Here is a 20,290-nt window from a genome sequence, read left to right on the forward strand (position 1 = left end):
GGCTCCCAGGTTCTTTGACACCTCCCCTCCTGCACCCCGTGTTTCCTCAAAAAGCTCTGGGGGCAGCATGGCTGCTGCTGAGAATCCCAGATGGGGAGTGGGGCAGAGTTGGGGAAGTGCCTTTCCAGAACTCCTAGAAGGCATTCGATTCCCAGGGTGATTTCCAGCGGCAGAACCCAAGACTCTCACACGCGTAGCCCCAGAGTTGGTTACAATTCAGAGCCTTGTCGCAGGGTGATTCTGACCCAGCTTCCTATAGCTAGATGGAGCCACCACCAGCCCACCCAAGTCAACCAGGGGGACACAGGGCCATTCCCCTGAATCAGCTGCCACCCCAAACCCCAGCTCCCAGAACAAGCCTGGGAGGGCCCCAGGCTCTCTGAAGTTACTTCTAAGTCGCCAACATAGGTTCCCTCTCGTGGGCTCTCGTTCATCACGTGTGCTGCCCACATCACGGTTCGGATCCTCACTGTAATCACCGCTAACAGTCACAAATCCAGCCGTTACTAAAATAACAGAGGTTTGATTCATTGGCAAGAGCCCTGCCCTTTTTCTCCTCCTTTCCTTTATTTTCCAGTTTCCTCTGATGGGTTGCGATATGTTTATTAATCATAAACAACTGCCTAAAAAGCCCATCTTTCTCCCAAGGAGCGATTGGTGGTTTCAAACTGCTGACCCTGCAGATCACAGCCCAATGTGTAACCACTACGCCACCGGGAGCTCATCGTCCTAGAAAATACCTTTAGTAAACATACTGACTGTTTCCGACTTAAGACGACAACACCTTCTTGGCTTCATCCATAGTACGTCCCAGAGGACCGAGCCTTGGTTGGTTCGGCTTGGAATTGCTCTCTGCACAGCTCCCCCTGGCAGGGGAGGAAGATGAGTGTGTGTCACGTGGATTCTGGTCCCAGGACAACTGAGAGCGGAGTGTGTGCCTCTGACCCCTCACAGAAGGATTGTCATGAGGCTCAACGACCACCCTGCCGGCCATTCGAGGGCCTGGCCAGCACGGGCCATCAGCGTGGACCCTCCCTGGACTCCCTGAGTCCATTCCAACTCGTGCTGCGTGTCGCCGGGTAGAACTGCTCTGAGTCTTCCCAGGACGGTGACACTTCAGAAATGCTTTGCCACAGCTGCCTTCTGAGTCTCTCTCAGTTTGGCCTTGCCAGCCTTCTGGCTCGAAGTTGAGCCTTTCCCTTGGTACAGCATCTTCTAAAGCAGGATGTCCTACAAATCAGAGGCCTCTCCCGGTGACTGACAACCGAGTGGCCGTGGGGACAGACATTGTTGTTATTGCCTGTGCCCCGCAGACACACCCTGGCTGTGTGTTCTCACCACCTCCCTTGAGTTCTGAGCATTCATGAGCCATCAGCCTATGTCTGCAGTTCAGACTTCACCCCTTTCTCTGGAAGAGAACATGAGTTTACTGCTCATCACACCCCACCAGCTGCCACCAGCCCAAGATGCAAGTGGCGGTCGGGAGGATGTGAGTGAGAGACTCACGTGTTTGCTTCTCTCTCTCTCTCTCTCTCTCTCCACTTCTCCAATGACTATGACTGATGTGTGGCTTGAGGTAGGGGCTTTCCATTTAGTATATTTAAATAACTTTTGTTTAAGGCGGGGCAGGGGGAGGGAGACATTTTTTCTGCCCAGGGCCATTTGAATATATCTGTAGCATCATTCGCAGGCCATACAAAATTATCAACCTAAAAATTAGCCTCCTCCATTTGGCCAGACATTTCAAAGAACTCGCTCCTAGTGTGAAGCCTTCAGACGGACGGTGGTGCTGGAGAAGCCGATGGAAAGTACCGTGGCTGCTCAAAGGACAAACCAGCCTGTCTTTGGAAGAAGTGCAGCCAGCATGCGACCAGGCCTTAGAGGCCAGGGTGGCGAGACGTCATCTTACATCCCTTGGACATGTCGTCAGGCGAGGCCCGTCCCTACAGAAGGACATCATGCTTGGGAAAGTAGATGGAGAGTGAAAAAGAGGAAGGCCTTCAAGGAGATGGCGTGACACCAGGGCTTCAATGGTGGGCTCAAGCCTGGGAACAGTGGGGAGGGTGGGCAGGATGTTGTTCTGTGGTGCCAAGGGTCACTACGGCTTGGACCTTACTCAATGGCACCTACTGACCACAATGTGATGGCTGGAACTGCTTTTCGTGGGTGAGGCGGGTGATGTTGGCTGGTCCTGGTCATGCCCCCAGGGCTCCTCGGCTCTGACACAGAGGGGCTCACAGTGCGTCAACCTGGTGGACAACAGCGGGTCTCGGTACTGGGTGCCACCCAAGAGCAGAAAACAATCCAGGAAAGGATGGCGGGAATGACCAAGAGCTCTTTTCCAGAACGTTTTTAAAGAGCTCTACGGAGCCCTGGTGGCATGGTGGGATACAAGCTGGGCTGCCAACCTCAAGGTCAGTGGTTGGAAACCACTAGCCTCTTGTTGGTACAAAGACGAGGCTTTCTACTCTCATGCAGTGCTGTTGCCATGAGTCAGGAGGGAGTCGATGGCTGTGAGTTTGGTTTTGTTTGGAGTGGGAAGTGGACTGCTAGCCAGTTGCAAGGTTGGCAGTTCAAACCCACCAGCTACCCCCCAGGAGAAAAACAAGGCAATCTGCCCATGTAAATGTCCCGAAACCCACCGGGGCAGTGCTGCTCCGTCCTAGGGTGTCTCTGGGGGGTCAGAAGTGGGTGGGTGGGCTGGACATAAGCTAGACTTGCGGAGAGTCTGAGGGAAACACTGAGAAATCTAAGACGTCTCGTTACTAAGGACTCATTACTGAGGGAAGGCAGAGGAAGTGGCTGGGAGTGGCCTTGGGGCCCTTGAATGTCCACAGGTGGTGTGACTTCTTGGGGATCGAGCCACCATCAGGCTGGACTCTGTCAGTGGGCTGTGAGGCTGGCTAACATTTGCTTTAAAACACAGAGGCCGAGGTCTGCTGAGGGTCCCGGGTGAGTGAGTGGGTGAGTAAGTGAGTGAGTGAGTGACTGAGTGAGTGAGTGAGTGAGTGGTGGGGAGGCTTTGCTTGTAGAAAATCCCTTGATACTTGGACGTTCCATGATGAGCCAGGACCGAGCAGGGTGGCCCACTGTCTTCTGCAGCTAGAGGAACAAGCCATGTGAGCTGGCGCTGGCGCTCCCCACCTCCGGAGCGAAGCCCCTACCTTACCCGTAAGCCGCAGGGAATGCCCCCCTGGAACCTGCTGGGGTCTGGCCGCTGCCCGGCCTCTCCCCTCCCCTGAGAGGGTCCTTCCTCTCTCGGCCTCTCCTTCTTTTGTGGCCTGTTCGTTCCCACGGGCTTCTTTTCTCAGTATTGCAATTGGTTGCTGCTGACCTATACTTGAATCCAAATATTTGTGCTATTCAGTGTGAATTGTTCATTCAGCCAAGTGCTTGCTTCTGTCTGTGTGCTTTGGAGCAGACTGAATGGGTTCCTTGACTAGCTGATGCCGTAGCGCCTGGTCATTAGTCGGGTTTGTTGGAATCAGCCAGATGCAGAAAGTGAGGAAGAGGAGTGGGGGGAGGCACAAAGGGGCCGTGTGCTGGTGAAGGGCGAGATAGTGCCCCGTGGCCAGGGCCCAATTAGAAGCTGTATCCAAACCCCAAAATCCAAACTCACTGCCATCAAGTCGATGGTGGCTCAAAGGGCCCATGCAGGACAGGTTGGAACTGCCCCTGTGGGTTTCTGAGACTGTCATTCTGTGGGAACAGGAGGCCTGTCTCTCTCACTCAGAACAGCTGGTGGTTACGGACAGACTGCTACCCTTGCAGTTAGCAGCCCAACGTGTGACCACTACACCTCCAGGGCTGTCCGGGGTCTTCAACAGGGACACGTGCCGAGTGGGGAGCACTGGCGTCATGGATCAAAGGCAGGGAGACCCCTTGAAGGTGCACTGTCGTACAGACTCGCCGGCAACTTCTCAGTCTCCTGGGAGACACATCAGCATCTGCTGTTGGAGCTGGCTTTCTGGTGGGTACCCCTCAGATCAGGACACAGGAGCACAGCAGCTGCCCTTGTGAAGAGTCTGCCCCCAACTGACTGCTGGGTGTTTCTGTCCACGCTCAAGCAGACCTTTGATGAGCAGTATCTCATGCCACTTGTCTGCACTATCCCTACGACCTGGAAATCCACGGGGGCCATGGGAGCCTGAGGGTCAAAAAGGAAGGTCCTATGTGGACCGCCTTGCTGGCGGCTGGCATCTTGAAGGAGCAGTGGAAAACAGCCCTGAGTCTGTGTCCAGCAATGCCCCAGGTCGGGGTGGTCTGTGGACTCCCCAATGCATGTGGCTGGCATCTGCCTATTTCAAAGTCTAAAGGAGAGTGAGCTCTGGCCCAGCTCCGGGTCCTGGACAATTCTGGTCCCGACATTACAAGCTCAAGTCTTCAGAAATGGTCAGAGAAAGACCGCTAGACGAATATGGAGAAGTGAGACTATAACAGGGGTGGTGAGGACTGGGCCACCCCCACATTGTGGAGACTGGATTTAACACGGAGCATCGCACGCAGTGGGTGACACTGCTGGGACTTGCTGCTTCCTTCCAAACCAGACCCACTGCCAGCAGGTCATTCTAGTACAGACTTCACAGGGTTTTTGAAGAGCTAAATGGAGATACTATCCAAGTATTTTAAACTGGGTCAAAACTATTCAGTAAATGTTGGATATTATTTTTATCCTGTATTTAATGTATGTGGCCTAAACAGGTTAAGCCATCATAATTTTAGATGTATTTTTCCATTTATTATAAACTCAAATTTATTATAGACTCAATGCTTTTCCCTTCATGGTTTTATCCATTTTTTAGTCATTTTATTGACATATGCTTTACATATAATATAATTTAGTCATTCAATCATATTAAGAAGAATTGTGCAATCAATTTCAGGACATTTTCTTCTCCTGATTGTTGTTAGCTCCCCATTTCCCCCAACCTCTGCCATGCCCTGAGGAATTATTAATCCACTTATTCTCTCTATAGATTTACTGGACCTGGATTTTACATACAGAACATCACACAAAGCACAAACAGCAAGCAAGCAAATGAAACCAACAATGACTGGGGGGGGGGGGGGGGAGAGGGAAAAGCTCCAAATAAAAAGAAAGTAGAAACTATTAAAAATGGAAACATCTTAAATTGGGTCGATTGGGCAAATGGTAAGGTCTCACATTGTAACCTAACTCCATCTGCCATGACCGAGTTTACAGTGCTCTCTGTTTGACAGCAAGGGTCTTCACAGCCCTGGACTGTGGTCGGGGGATTCACTGGAGGCTTCATCCCTGTGTGGTTGGTAGACGCAGAAGAGTCCTCTCTGACTCACATCGATCCTAGTTACCCCAGAACAAACACAGTCCAGTCCTGTGCCATCCTCACCATTGGTCTTGCCTCTGAGCCCATTGCTGCAGCCACTACATCAGTCCACCTCATCAAGGGCCTTCCTCTTGTCCCTGCCTCCTCCACTTCTCCAAGAAGGATGTCCTTCTCATTCAGGGACTGATCTCTCCTGACAACATGTCTGTGCTAGTCTGGGTACTTTAGAGAAACAAATCCACGGAAACTCATGTATGAGAGAGTCTTATAATAAGGGTAAGTGCGCATCAAGAAAACATCCCAAGCCCACAAGTCCAACATTAACCCATATGTTCAACCCCAATCCACAAAGTTCTCCTCCATCTCACAAGACACACACAATGATGCCTACTTCGGGAGGAAAGCTGAATCAGTGAGTGTGTAAGCATCTCAGCACTGGCAGGGGTATTCACACGGCTGCTCCAGCACCCAGGGCTGCATCGGGGTAGGTCCATGTGACTTCTCATCTGGGATGTCTTGCAGGAAGTGAGCCTTGCCAGCTGAAGCAGGGAACTGGCTAAAGCAGTTGCACCCTGGTCCGACCATCACAAAGCAAGAGGCCTGAGAACTAGCAAGGTGAGTCTCACTGAGACTTTTATCTCTCTGCCCTTCAATTAACCCCACGTGTGTTTATCAGCCAGCTTGGCACAATAAACTTTAACTATCTCAATGTCCAAAGTACGGGAGACAAAAGCCTCTCCAGCCTTGCCTGTAAGGAGGATTCTGGCCATATGTTCTCTGAGATGGGTCTGTTTGTTCTTTTAGTAAGTCATTATACCTTCAATATTCCTCCCCAACACCATAATTTAATTGCATGAGATTTTCTTCAGCCTTCCTTATTCAATGTCCAACTTTCTTATGCAGATGAGGCATTTGAAAATACCACAGCTTGGGTTAGGCACATCTTAGTCTTCGAAGTAACCTCCCTGCCTTTCAACACTGTAAAGAGGTCTTGGGCGGCAGCTGTATCCTTTTGTCTCCTGACGGCTGCTCCCATGAGCTTAGATTGTGGATCCAAGCAAGATGAAATCTTTGACAACTTCATCCTTTTCTCATTTATCATGTTACCTATTGGTCCAATTGTGAGGATTTGGGTTTTCTTTTCATTGAGTTGTCATCCACACTGAAGGCTGCACAACTTGATCTTTGTCTGCAAGGGCCTCAAGTCCTCCTCACTTTCAAACGAGGTCCATGTGGGGACTCGGAAAGTGGATTCTGGGCATCCACTGTCATCCAGGACTGTAACAATGGGCTCACGCATAGGGACAGTTGTGAGGATGGTGTGGGAGCCGGCAAGGTTGCCTTCTGCTGCCCATAGGGCCATTATGGGTCAGCACCGCCGCGATGACACCTACCAACTGTCATCCATGGCTTTCTGCAAACTGGCTCTCCTAATTTGAGTTCTCATACCATTCCCTCCTTCAGATTTGGATTTTATCTTTATGATCCTTGGGTCTCACAGGCTGGTATGCTTCTTCCATATGGATTTTACTGATGCCTCACTTACATGACTGCTTGTTTGAAGACAAGTCTTTACGACCCCAGGTACTGTTCTTTCTGATAGCTGGGCACTATCTGTTTGGGTTTTTTTTTCACCACACTTTGCTGTAGTGCCCAGATCCTCAGTAACCTCTTTATGAGAATGAGCATCCAGTAATGCCGTGTCACAGGAATTAACTGTTCTTAGATTGGAGCTCAAAACCCATTCATATATCTATGGTGTATACATGTCTCTGGTCTACTTTAGAGACATCGGTATTATTTTATGAGAGAGAACATTATACATCATCCCATTGAGTCACAAGGTAATTCTATTGATCATGCCATTGATGTAGCCAGTGGCATGGAATTTAAAACAGGCTTGAGAAAGGGAAATTATAAAATGATAGGCTGACTTCAGGCTGCACTACATGAATTACTGACTTGTACAGATTCAACTCTTAACTGACTGGACACTATTTACGTGAACAATGGGGATTGGTGATAGGAGGCTAAATTCTTCATTAATCCTCTTCTTTTAGTATCTAAACCCCAGGCCATACTTGAGACTGTAGCACTAGGGTAAAGAGAAAGAAGTAAGGTCCCCAATGGTGCGTCTATGCATGTGACACTGTGTCAGTTGGGTGTGGTGATGACACACCTGTGTCTGACAAAGGCATGGAGGCAGGAAAGCTCAAAATCCATTTTCAGGGTCTCCATGTGCATTCAGCCTCCAGCGAATCACCTCTGACCACTGACCACGTGAATAGCTTTGTTGACAGAGTGCATTGGAAAATAAGCTAATGCGGATATCGCAAGCTTAAATGTGAACACCTTATCATTTCTTCTCCCTTTGGACCCATTTAAACCTTGTTCTAGTTTTTCATTCTTTTCTGTTATCTTTTCAAGTGTGGTTTTTCCCCTGTTTTACTTTGTTGATGTTGTTGGGAGTGTGTGTGTGTGTGTGTGTGTGTGTGTGTGTGTGTTGGTATGTCTTCTTTCTATGAAGTCCAAAATAAGTAAATCTACAGAGACAGTAACTGGATTAATAGTGTCTTGGGGTTATGGCAGGGGAGGTTGGGTGGAAATGGGGACCTATGGTCTATGCCAGGGTTGGGGAAACTTCTTTCTGCCAAGGCCATTTGGATATTCATAACATCGTTTGCAGACCATATGAAATCATCAATTTAAAAATAGGCTGTTATATGTAGACATTTAATTAACTCACCCCAATGTGATGCTTAGGAGCTGTGGTTGTGTAGTGGATATATATATAGGCTAACCACATAGTCAGCAGTTTGAAACCACCAGCCACACCATGGAAGGAAGACAGGACTTTCTGCGGCTGTAAAGAGTTACAATCTCAGAAAACCCACAGGGGTAGTTCTGCTCTGTCCTATGGGGTCACTATGAGTCAGCATGGACTCGATGGCACTACTTCTGGCTTTGGGGTTTGGGGGTGCCTGGAACTACTTCTCTTTGATGAAGCCTGTGATGCTGGGGGTATTGATGATTTGGAAGACTTACATGCCCATGGGTTGGAGATCCCCACAGTCCAGGGCAAACACTGGCACTGGATCAGTGGTTTTCAACCTTCCTAATGCCACGACCCTTTCACGCAGTTCCTCATGTGGTGGTGACTTCCCCCCCGCCCCCACCCCAACTATAAAATTATTTTCATAGCTACCTCAAAACTGTAATTTTGCTACTGTTATTAATTGGGCAACCCCTGTGAAAGGGTCGTTCGACCACCCCCCAAAGGGATCGAGACCCACAGGTTGAGAACCAGTGCTCTAGATGTTGGGAGCAGGCATCTCCACCTCAAAATCAGGCTTGCCCCAGAGTGACTTCCGGTCCAGGTTTGTCACTAGCCTGCGTCAGTCCCTCTGCACCTGTTTTCTCACCAGGCCCGGTAATCTCCAACTCCTACTTCCTAAGGTGTTTCTATTGTGCTGGGGGAGAGAAGAGACCCCACATCCAAGTATCATCTTCAGAGACACATGTATTCCATCTTAAACAGGACAAAGGCAACTCATTTGGGTAAGGAGGACCATCACTCCCAAGCCATAGTGGTGTCCCAGGCCACTCAGTCCCTTGACACAAAAACATGGGTTGGTGGCAGATCAAGTTATCACGGTTGTTGGTGGGACTGCATAGCAGGACAGGGACATGGCCTGGAGATGAACCTCTTGCAGAGAGAAAAGCCTACAGGACCTGTCTGGGCCCTCTGACAAAGGCACCCAGCCCAGGAGGCGGGACTCTGCGGGCTCTCTTGTTAGGGATCATTGAGTCGGTTCTGACCCATAGCAACCCCAATCTACAACAGAACGGGCCTAGTACCCCACGTTCCACCAAGGGCACCCGTCGGCAAGTCCCCACGGGCAAGGCTGCCCCTCTCTGAATTGACCAGGCAGTAGTCACAATCCACTTCTGAGCATACTCTGCCTGAGGGCAGGTAGGTAGCCGGATAGGGAGTTGTCCCTCTTGATGCCAAGGTGCCCCTACAGGAGGTTGCTGCAGAGAAGCAGGCGAGCCCAGCCAGCCATGGGGGCTGAAGTGCAGGCTAGCATTCCGGCTCCCAGCCAGGAAGCAGTGGTACACCTAGGAGGGCGGTACACCTGGATTGGCCCATCTAGGCCAGGTGAATTTAATTCAGCCAACGGGATCGACCCTGTGAAATGCCGAAGTTTGCTCGGACGTGCTCTCTTCCAGCGGCTGCCACACAGTTCAGTGAGGCTGGCCTGCAGTCCCGCACATTTGTGCCTCTTCTGTCCTTTATAAATTCACTTGGATCACAAACCAGGCTTCGGTGTGAATTCTTTCTCACGCGTAGCCAAGGACCTAACATAGGTGGATTAGAGACCTCACAGTCATTGCATGGCCAGTCACTGGTGAGAAAGACGCAGAAGCTCACGGAGACTCAAACACAGTGAGGGCCCTGACTGCAAACCGTCGCCCTCCGAACACCCAGCATTGAAGCTCTCCTGTGCCACCAAAAGCCACTTGCAAGGTGAGGCCCACAGAGTCCTGTAACTTGAGTACCCACTAGGACTCCTGAGGCAGAGCCCATCAGGAGTGGCCAGGCCGGGCATGCGGGCAGCCAGCGACTTGCTGCATCTGCCAGGCCGCAACGCCGGAGGACACTTTTCCCTACAACCCCCCCACCCACCCCGTGGCCGTGGCCTCGGCCTCCTAAACCCATGCGAGAAGGCAGCGATCTTAAATTATGACGAGAACAAAGCCTGCCCTCGTGGAAGAGCTTGTGCTCTGTGAGTAAATAAAGCGCCACTGTGTGTTAAACAAAAATTAATCCCCGTTTTCTCTTCGGATCGCGGAGTTGCTGATCATTGAGACGGGGGACAAGGCAGTGGACACAGTTAATCGTCGGCAGACCGGCGGGCCCGGCTTTGAAAGCAGCTAAGCCGCCCAGAGAGCTGCTTGTGCCCAATTATAACTCCCTACTGGTCATCTTCATAATTTAAATCTGTCCGCCCCCAGGGGGCCACCAGTTCTGCCGAAGAAAGCCATGAATGCACCTTGTTTCTTTAGAGAGCATTAACTTGAAGCTAAATGGCCGCTTCTGAATGAGTCACTGTGAGGAGAAAAGGTTTAATGAGGAAATTTCATTAGGGAGGCTCTCCGGGGCCTGTGTGCACATAAGTAGAGGAGAAAGCAGCGGAGGAAATTAGGGTTCCTTCCACCCTAATTAATGTTTGCAGGCATTTAGTACCGGCACCAAATTAACTGCTCCAAAGAACTCTCATTGAAAAAATACATTGTTGCCCTCCCTGGTAATTAGAAGACAAGACGAGGAGAAGCCTCCTAACGGCCAGTGAGGGACCCGCCTGAGGCCTCCGGGGTTTCTGGAAGCCCTGGTTACAAGATGGGATTGTTTAGGTCCTGGGGCCCTGGGGGCTGTAAACAGGGAGCCTCTGAATGCAGAATGATGAGACTCCGGGGCCGCGGGTCTTCCCAGCAAAGCAGTCTTACAAGCCTCTGAAAGGAAGAAAGGGCGCTGGTGAACCCGCCTGGTCCGCAAAGAGAATGGTCCCTGCTTGTCTTAAGTGATTACATGATGTTGGGCCTGCCCCTCTCATTGAGTTATCTTTACCCTGCCTTTGTCTCCTCTAATTGGAGCTGATGAGGTGCTAATTGGGGGCCTTTTTAAAAAGCACACTACTTTAATCATTGGGAATGCCAGGGGAGGCCCTGGGAGTGGAGTTAATGAGAGGGGGCAGGATGGAAACAGATAGAAAGAGGGGATGGGGAAGAGAAAGGCAGGGGTCAGGAGGGGGGGTTGGGGGGTGGGTGGGATGTGTGTGTGTGTTTGACAAAAGTAAAGCCAGTGTGTTGTGACAATTGGTGGGCGGGAGGGGGTTGCTGTGGTGTCAGCCCCACAAACAGCTGGATCCAAGTGCAGCCCAGTCCTGGGCCACCTCCCCCATCTCTGAGGTGCCCCGTTCATTGTCCGGACAGGTGTGTGTGTTTCTCATGCCTTCCCCACAAAGTAGCTCATCGCCCGGCACCACCTGGGCCAAGATGCTGTTGTGACCCGTAAGGTTTTCCAGACATCCGCTTTGTCCTGGAAGAGGGTTGCCAGGCTGAAGCCTGCCCACCGTGGGGGACCCTGCTGGCATTAGGAAGCACAGCCACCACCGTGCAGACAGACTGACAGATGGGGGGTGGGGTAAGGAGGTGTCAAATAAGGGGACAGGACCCGTGACTGTAAACACTGCCTTTAGCACACGTTAGCTGGAATAGGAACCATCAGGTTAATGGCCACCACTTCCCCCCTCAAATCCTCGCCTTGGGTCTGAAGCCTTGGCTTGCTGCAGTTCTGGGGCATCCCCTTCGGACGGGTGTGGCTCAGCCTCCTGCCGGCCCTCGCTGGCCCCCTGCTGGACACCATCTGGCCTGTGGCTGCAGAAGCCCCTCCTCATCACCATTGGCCTCTCTGTCTAACAAAGTCGCCCCATGGCATGGGGGGGGGGGGGGGTGGCGGCGCTGAACTAGGGGCAAAAACACGAGTCGCCTTCCACAGCCCCTTCACAGCGCCTCCAGAGGTGGACTGACTTAATTTTATTTTTCTCTCCTTCTCTTCCCTACTTGTCTACACTTTACAAATCTTTTGACTGGGCCTAGGCGACATCTGTCATCGGAAAAAGACAACGCTGCTGCGTGCATTCGAGGTAATTTTCACCCGTTGCATGGGTTTTCATTTGGCGGAAACAGTTTTAGGTTTATGGGGAAATTGTGCAGAAAGTCCAGAGGGATCCCGCCTACCCGCTTCTCCACCCTTCCCCAGAGCCCCTCTTACTGACATCGTCCATGGGTGTGGTGGACGGGTCATGACCACTGGATCCGTTTGAGTCTAGAGCAGAGGTTCCCAGACTTAATCGGCCTACGGCCCCCTTTTCATAACAAATAAAAGCCATGCTCAGTCTTCCTCTGGCCCTTCAAAATGTCTGCACACTAGCCCATAATCTAGGCTGAAGTGTAGGAAGCCTACTAGATGGTTCCAACTTGACCCAAGGGGTGGTTAAGCCCACTTTGGGAAACACTGATCTGGACGCGAGTCTCCTTGGGGAAGGTCCATCACAGCTGGCTTCCCTCCAGATCACACAGTCCCCGGTCACACGCACAGTTCTGACACAGGCAGAATCTTGGGCATCCACGGTGACAACATCGGACAGAATTGTTGCTCTGCCCTAAAAAATGGCCCCTGTTCCACCGTTTCAGATTGTTGGGTAACAGTGAAATCAACTGACCGGACATAAGTGTGCGGCAGGGGAAAGAGCGGAGTGGGGACAATGGTCCCTCTGGCAGAGCGCTGGCTGCTGGCTCTGGCTGTGGACTGCACAGACCCATGGAAGGGAGGGAAGGGAGGGAAGAGAAGGGGTAGGACAAGACTGTCGCCATGGTGATTGGGGATAAGCATCCTGCACCCAGCTTACAAGGGCTCCCACTGAAGCCCCCACCCCAGCCCGACCTGGGCCACTCGCAGTTACTTAGCGCTTCATATATGATCTCACAGTATGGACACACGCTTCTCAGCGGTTACCTTGTGGCACACATCAGCTTACTGGAGGACAGTGGTCCTTCAGCCCCCTTCCTCTTCTTCAGCGTCTGAGTGCTTACATTCCTTGGCCATGCCACCTAATGCAAAGCCCAGCCGGGCGACCACCTGTTCCCCCCCAAAAAGGTGTAACTGACGTGACACAGGCTGTAGGCATGAGCACGTAATGTGTGCAGAGCCAGGTGGGCCCAATCTCATCCTGGAGGAGCAGGTAAAGTGCTCGGAGCCGTCAGTTTCTTGCACATACTTATCAGACCCAGATGGACTGCTGTCCAGTTGACTCGGACTCACAGTGAACCTCACAGAGGAGAGGAGAGGAGAGCTGCCACCACAGTGGGCTTCCTTAAAGAGACGGAGGGCCCCGGCTTTCTCCCAAGGAGAAAGTGACAGTGAGTGGGTGTGAACTGCCAGCCTTTGAATCAGTCCCTTCTCCCCCACACGTCCAGGTCTCCTTCAGCACCTGCTTCACGGTGTGGTCAGGTGCCATCCGGTTGGTTCCAACTCATAGCAACCCTGTACTCAACAGAAGGAAGTATTGCCTGGGCCCACACCTGCCTCACAATTGTTACGCTTGAGCCCGTTGTTACAGCCGCGGTGTCCATGCATCCTGCCGGGGGCCTTCCTCTTTTTGGCTGCCTCTCTACTTTACCAAGCGGGGTGTCGCCTTCTGAGGACTGCTCTTTTCTGATAGCATGTCCACGGTGCATGACACAGTCTTACCATCCCTGCTTCTAAGGAGCTTCTGGGTGTCCTTGTTCCAGGTTTGGCTGCTCTTCTGGCAATCCATGGTACTCTCAATGTTCTTCACCAAAACCCCCGTGCCAGTGCACCAATTCTTCCCTGTCCTCCTTATCCATTGCCCAGCTTTTGTGTGCACGTGAGGCCATTGAAGATTCCGGGCATCCGGTCAGGTACGCCTTACTTATCCAACTGACGCCTCTGCTCTTCCGCACTCTAAACCCCAACCCCACCGCCACTGAGCTGATTCTGATGCCTACCTTCTCGATATAGCTTCTGGGGTGGTAGATCTTCCCGCAGAACAGATAGCTGCATCTTTAACTCAGGTGCATGGGTGGGTCGATGCACCAGGACATAGTCACATTCACCTATGACACCAGGTGACACTGAAGCAGGTGCTCAGAGCACCTGAGTGAGTCAGCAGAGAGCAGATTCTCGCCCCACCTCCTGCACTAGCAGCCTGGGTTAAAGAGCCCAGTTGCCACAGTGTTGAAGCGCTCACCTGCTAACCCAGTGGTTCTCAACCATCCTAATGCCGAGACCCTTTCATACAGTTCCTTGTATTGTGGTGACCTCCAACCATAACATTATTTTCATTGCTACTTCATCACTGTCATTTTGCTACTGTTATGAATCATAATGATAGGCAGGATGTATTTTCATTGTTACAAATTGAACATAAAGCACAGTGATTAATCACAAAGCGAGATGTGATTATATGGTAAAATATTTATTTCTAATGAAAAATAAATGAAATTTTGTCTTAAGGTGTGGTGTAGCATGGGTAACAGTCTTCACGCCAGGTACTCATATGTGGTGTATCTGCGTGTAGGCGGACCCGCTTGGAGACAGAGGAGCAGTGTCTCGGTTCCTAAGACTATCAGAAATATGTGTTTTCCGATGGTCTTAGGTGACCCCAGTGAAAGGGTCATTTGACCCCCTGAGTTAGTTTATTGTGCCAACCTGGCCAATGAACACATGTGGAGTTAATTGAAGGGTGGAGGGATAAATGGCTCGATGAGCCTCGCCTTTCTATTCTCGGGTCTCTTGCTTTCTGATGGTTGCACCAGGGTGCAGCTGCCTTAGTAGGTCCCTGCTTCAGCTTGCAAGGCTCACTTCCTGCAAGACATCCCCAAGGAGAAGCCACATAGACCTAATACTCCGATGCAGCCCTGGGTACTGGAGCAGTCATGTGGAGACCCCTGCCAGCGCTGAGATGCGTGCACATTCACTGACTCTGTACAGTGAAGAACTGCTCCATGGGGTTTCCTTGGCTGTAATCTTTTGGGAAAGGAGCCCAGAGGTTCCTTGGTTGAAACACTAGGCTGCTGACAAATTAATGGTTTAAACACACCCGCTGCACGGCGGGAGAAATATGTGGCGACTACTCCCCGAAAGATTACCTATTTGCACAGCTTCAGAAACTTCACTGGGCTTCCCTGCCTTGTCAAACAGGGTCTACACGGGTCATAGTTGACTTGATAACAAGGAAGATGGTTTGGGTTGTCATCTTTATAGGAAAGGATCACCAAGTCTTTCTTCCATGGCCACTGAGTGGCTTCCAATCGCCAACCCTTAGGTTAGAAATTGAGCACAAATAAATGCTTATTACATGAATACATGAGCCAACAGATGTAGGCACTTCCTTTTGACTCCTCTGTTTTCAAAAGAGACCATGACCTACCAACCTGCTGCTGCGGAATCAATTCTGCCTCATGGGAACCCTACAAGACAGAGTAGACCTTCTCCCTGACTTTCCAAAGCTGTACATCTTTACAGGAGCCTCTTTCTCTCGTGGAGCAACTGGCAGGTTTGAACTGTTGACCTTGTAGCCAGTAGCCCAATGCATAACCCACTACACCAGCCACCAAGACCCTTTAGATAAAATCAAGCATCCTGCGATGTAATCCAGAGAGAGCTATAAATCCTTACCAGAATTGTTACATGTGGAGAACCATCTTGCCCACTTTCACTTTATTTCACTCCATTGCAATAATCACCAAAGAAGCTACTTCAGTACATTCCTGGCTCCCAATTGGCTTGTTTGTCATCTCTCCTCCAAAATCTACTTCCTCCCAGTATGAATCTGTCTACACATTCTCAGGGAGGGATGTAAATAAGATGCCTTTCCCTCTACCTGCCTGGTCCATCTCTCTGCAAACACACCGCTGGATGTATGGCTCAGCTGATAGTTATCTGTCCGAAATGAGTGTGCCCATGTCCTGTCTGCTACAGTGGCATGTTTTCCTGTGTCCTCCCTATACAAGGAAGTGTGTCCCGTTTCCCTAGGGGGAACTGGCATCTCGTCTTCTGCTCTGGCTTTTGGGCTGCAGACTTCTTATCCCCTCAAAACCTCTCAGAGCTCTGCCTTGATTTTCATGTTAACTCTAATTAGACATCAGAGAGATAGATAGATAGATAGATAATAGATAGATAGATAGATAGATAGATAGATAGATAGATAGATAGATAGATAGATGTGTATGAGAGAGAGAGAGAGAGAGAGAGAGAGAGAGAGAGAGCGCACTTTGGTCTTTAATGTATCTTTAGCCTTCTTTTTTGTTTTTTCCACCTTTTGTCAACACTAGTCATTGTTATGCATTTAACCGTGTCCCCCCAAATTATGTGTTGGGCATCAATTAGAACAAGACCAGCAAAACAAACCCTCAGACACTAGGATAAAAGAAATAATAAAGATTAGAGCAGAAATAAGTGAATCTGAAAATAAAATTAAAACTATGGAAAAATCAACAAGAAATTGGTTCTTCAAAAAGATTAGTAAAATTGATAAACCACTGGCAAACCTAACAAAAGAAAAGAAGGAGAAAAAGTACATTTAAAAAATCATTTTATTGGGGGCTCTTACAGCTCTTATAATAATCCATACATCAATTGTATCAGGCACATTTATACATGTGTTGCCATCATCATTTTCTAAACATTTATTTTCTATTTGAGCCCTTGGTATCAGCTCCTCTTCTTTCCCTCCCTCCTCCACCTCCCACCCTTGTGATCCCTTGATAATTTATAAATTATTATTATTGTCATATATTACACTGACCACTATCTCCCTTCACCCACATTTCCATTGTTCATCCCCCCTGGGTGCAGGGTGGGGGTGTAATACATCGATCATTGTGATTGGTAAAAAGTAAATATTTTAAGTAAATATTTTAAATAAGAAATTAAATGGGTCACATTACAACAGAGCCAACTGATATATTTTTAATCACACGATATTATGAAAAATGTATTCCAACACATTTGAAAATAGGAAGAGATGGATAAATTTCTAGAAATGGTTTATCTGCTTAAATTAACACAGGCTGATCTAGAAAATATTAACAAACCTATAAGAAGAGATATATCTAGTCTTTAAAAACTCCTAACATCTAAAAGTCTAGGGCCAGATGGTTTTACTGGGGAATTCTTCCAAGCATTTAGAGAAAAATTAACACCAATCTTACATGAACTAGTTCACAATATAGAAACAGACAGTATTACCAAACTCATTTTGTGAAGCAAGTATAGCCCTGATACCTAAAGTAAGCAAAGACAGCACCAGAATTGAAAATTATAGATCAATATCCCTGATAAATGTTAAAGCCAAGATTTTGAACAAAATTTTAGCCAATAGAATTCAACAAAGCATCCCAAAATGCATCATAATCAAGTGGGATTCATATAAGTTATGTAAGGATGATTTAATGTTAGAAAAACAATCAATGTGATTCACCACATAAACAACACACAAAAAACTCTATGATTATATCAATCAATGTAGAAAAGGTATTTGATAAAACTTGACATCTATTCTTGATTTTTTAAAGACATTCAATAGAATAGGAATAGAAGGGAAATTCCTCAATATAATAAAGGCTTTATATGCAAAACCAATGGCTAACATCTCATTTAATGGAGAGAGATTGAAAACATTCCTCCTTTAAAAGGAAACCAGACAGGGTTCCCCTTTATCACTACTCTTATTTAATATAGTCTTGGAAGTCTTAACCAGAGCTATAAGACATCAAAAAGATATTAAAGGCATTCATATTGGCACCAAAGAAACAAAACTCTTTATTTGCAGATGATATCATCTTAAATATAGAAAACCCCAAAGATTCAATTTAAAAATTGCTGTAACTTAATTTAAATTTTTGGAAATATATCTGATTATAAGATCAACACACAAAAATCAGTTGGATTATTGTGCATTAAAAAAGATGTCACCAAAAGGAAATTAAAATAACAACAACATCTGCAATAATTACACATAAGATAAAATAGCTAGGAATAAACCTTACCAGAGAAACAAAAGATATAAAGAGAAATATGAAAAATATAGAAAAATATAACACAGTTCTACAAGAAACTAAGAGACTTAAACAAATGGAAGAATGCCCCATGCTCCTAGATAGGAAGACAAAATATAGTGAAAATGTCAATATTACCCGAAAAAAAACCACTTTATAAACTCAATGCACTTCTGATCGAAATCCAATCTCAATTCCTCAGAGAAATGGAAAAACCAATCACCAACTTGATGTGGTAAGGAAAGAATCCGAGAATAAATAAAGCACTATTTTAAAAAATGTAAGAAGCCCGTTAACTCTCAGATTATAAAACCTACTATGTAGCCACAATAATCAAGACTGCTTAGTATCAGTACAACAATAGACATGAAGACAATGGCTTAGAATTGAGAACCCAGAAATACAACCAATTACCTACAGACACCTGATCTTTGATAAAGGACTAAAATATTTTAAGTAGAGAAGAGATGGCCTTTTCAATAGATGGTGCTGGAAAAATTGGACCTCCAGCCACGAAAGAATGAAACAAGACCCATATCTCACACCATGTACAAAAACTAATTCAATATGGATTAAAGGCCTAAATATAAACCCTAGAACCACAAAGATCATCAGTTAAAAAAATAGGAACACTTTTTAAGGGGCCTCATATAAGTCATAAATATACTACTGAACATTTGGTCACTTCAAAACACTTCATTAAGAGAATTAAAAGATTTGGAGCAAAAATTTATCAACGATATATCAGATAAAGGGCTAATTTCAAAAATCTATAGAAACCTACAAAACCTTAATAAGAAAAATATAAATAACCCAATTTAAAAATGTGCACAAGACATGAATAAGTAACTTACTAAAGATGTCATTCAGGTGACCAACAAACAATGTTTGAGTTCCTTAGCAATAAAGCAAATACAAATAAAACAGAGATACCATCTCACATTGACTCTCTTAGCAAAATTCAAAGAAATAGAATCTAATAAATTCTATAGATGATATTGGAACATTTAAACATTGCTGGTAGGATTGGAGAATTGTACAACCACAATGGGAAATAGTATGGTGCTTCCTGCTTGACATGAAGGAGCATAGACAAATTGGCGACAGAAAATCCACCTGTAAGATGATTGGACAGCCCCTCTCAGAAGGGCCACATGGAAGGGATGATAAAGCCAGGGTGCAGAATGGCGCTGAGGAACCACATAACTGTCCTCTAGTTCTTTATATTTCCTGCCCTTACTATTATGGTTTTTATTTGTTTTACCTCATTAATCATGTTAAATTTGCATATGTTCATTGGTATATTTAGGATCCTTTGGTACATGAAAGGCAAGATAAATAACCCTTCAGAAACAGTAACAGGAGTAATGATGCCCTGGGGGCATGGGAAGAGAGGTGGTGTTAGGAAATAGGGGGTTAATAGCAATGATGACTGTAAAACCCCACTCGATGAACTTGAACAACAGAATTGAATGTTAATGGATCTACTGGATTGTGTAAGATATGACCCAAAAAATTATAGAAAAAAGGGGGTTCCTGGGGGGATGGTGGGGAGGGATGTGCTCAAGGGGAGCTGATGTCAAGGAGTTCAAGAAGAAATAAAATGTTTTGCAACTGATTGTGGTAGCAAATGTGCAATACTGCTTGATTTAATTGAACTATGGAATGTTCTGATATCTGTAAGAGCTCCCAATAAAATGATTAACTTAATTTTTTAATTAAAATAAGCACACCCGTACACACACGTTCTCATTAAATTAATTCCAACCATAATGAGCCTATGGGGCAGGGTATAACCGCCCCACAGTGTTTCCAAGGTTGTAATCATAACAGAAGACGGAAGCAGTCTGTCTGTCTTTCCCTTGTGGAATGACGAGGGTGGTTGAACTGCCCGATTTTCGGTTAAAAGCCAAGTGCTTACTGATTGGACAAAGACTTCTTACCTGTCTACCCAGTGTGGGTTCCATAGACCAGGATCCTTTACAAGTCAATGGAAATGGACTCCGGCCTGGGAGACTTACTGATGAGCCCGGGAAGGGAACACACATTTAATTGTCCACATTCTCAGAGGGTGGGGGGGGGGTGTATAAAAGCTCTGATCATTGCAGGGAGCTGCGTGGAGGTTGTGAGACTGAGGAGCCCCGGCCTGCCGTAGTTAGGTGCTTGGCTGCTCACGAAAAGGAGGACAGTTCACACACCACCCCCCACCCCCAGCTCCTCCACGCATTTCGCCATTCTGACGGCATTTGCGATTTTCCACTCTGTCCCCCTGAAGTTTCCTGGTGGGCTGGCTCATCGCATGTCCCTGGTCAGGTCATCTGCATGCTATCCTTCCACCT

The sequence above is a fragment of the Tenrec ecaudatus genome, chromosome 15 (genome assembly GCF_050624435.1).
Source record: "Tenrec ecaudatus isolate mTenEca1 chromosome 15, mTenEca1.hap1, whole genome shotgun sequence".
Classification (NCBI taxonomy): Eukaryota; Metazoa; Chordata; class Mammalia; order Afrosoricida; family Tenrecidae; genus Tenrec; species Tenrec ecaudatus.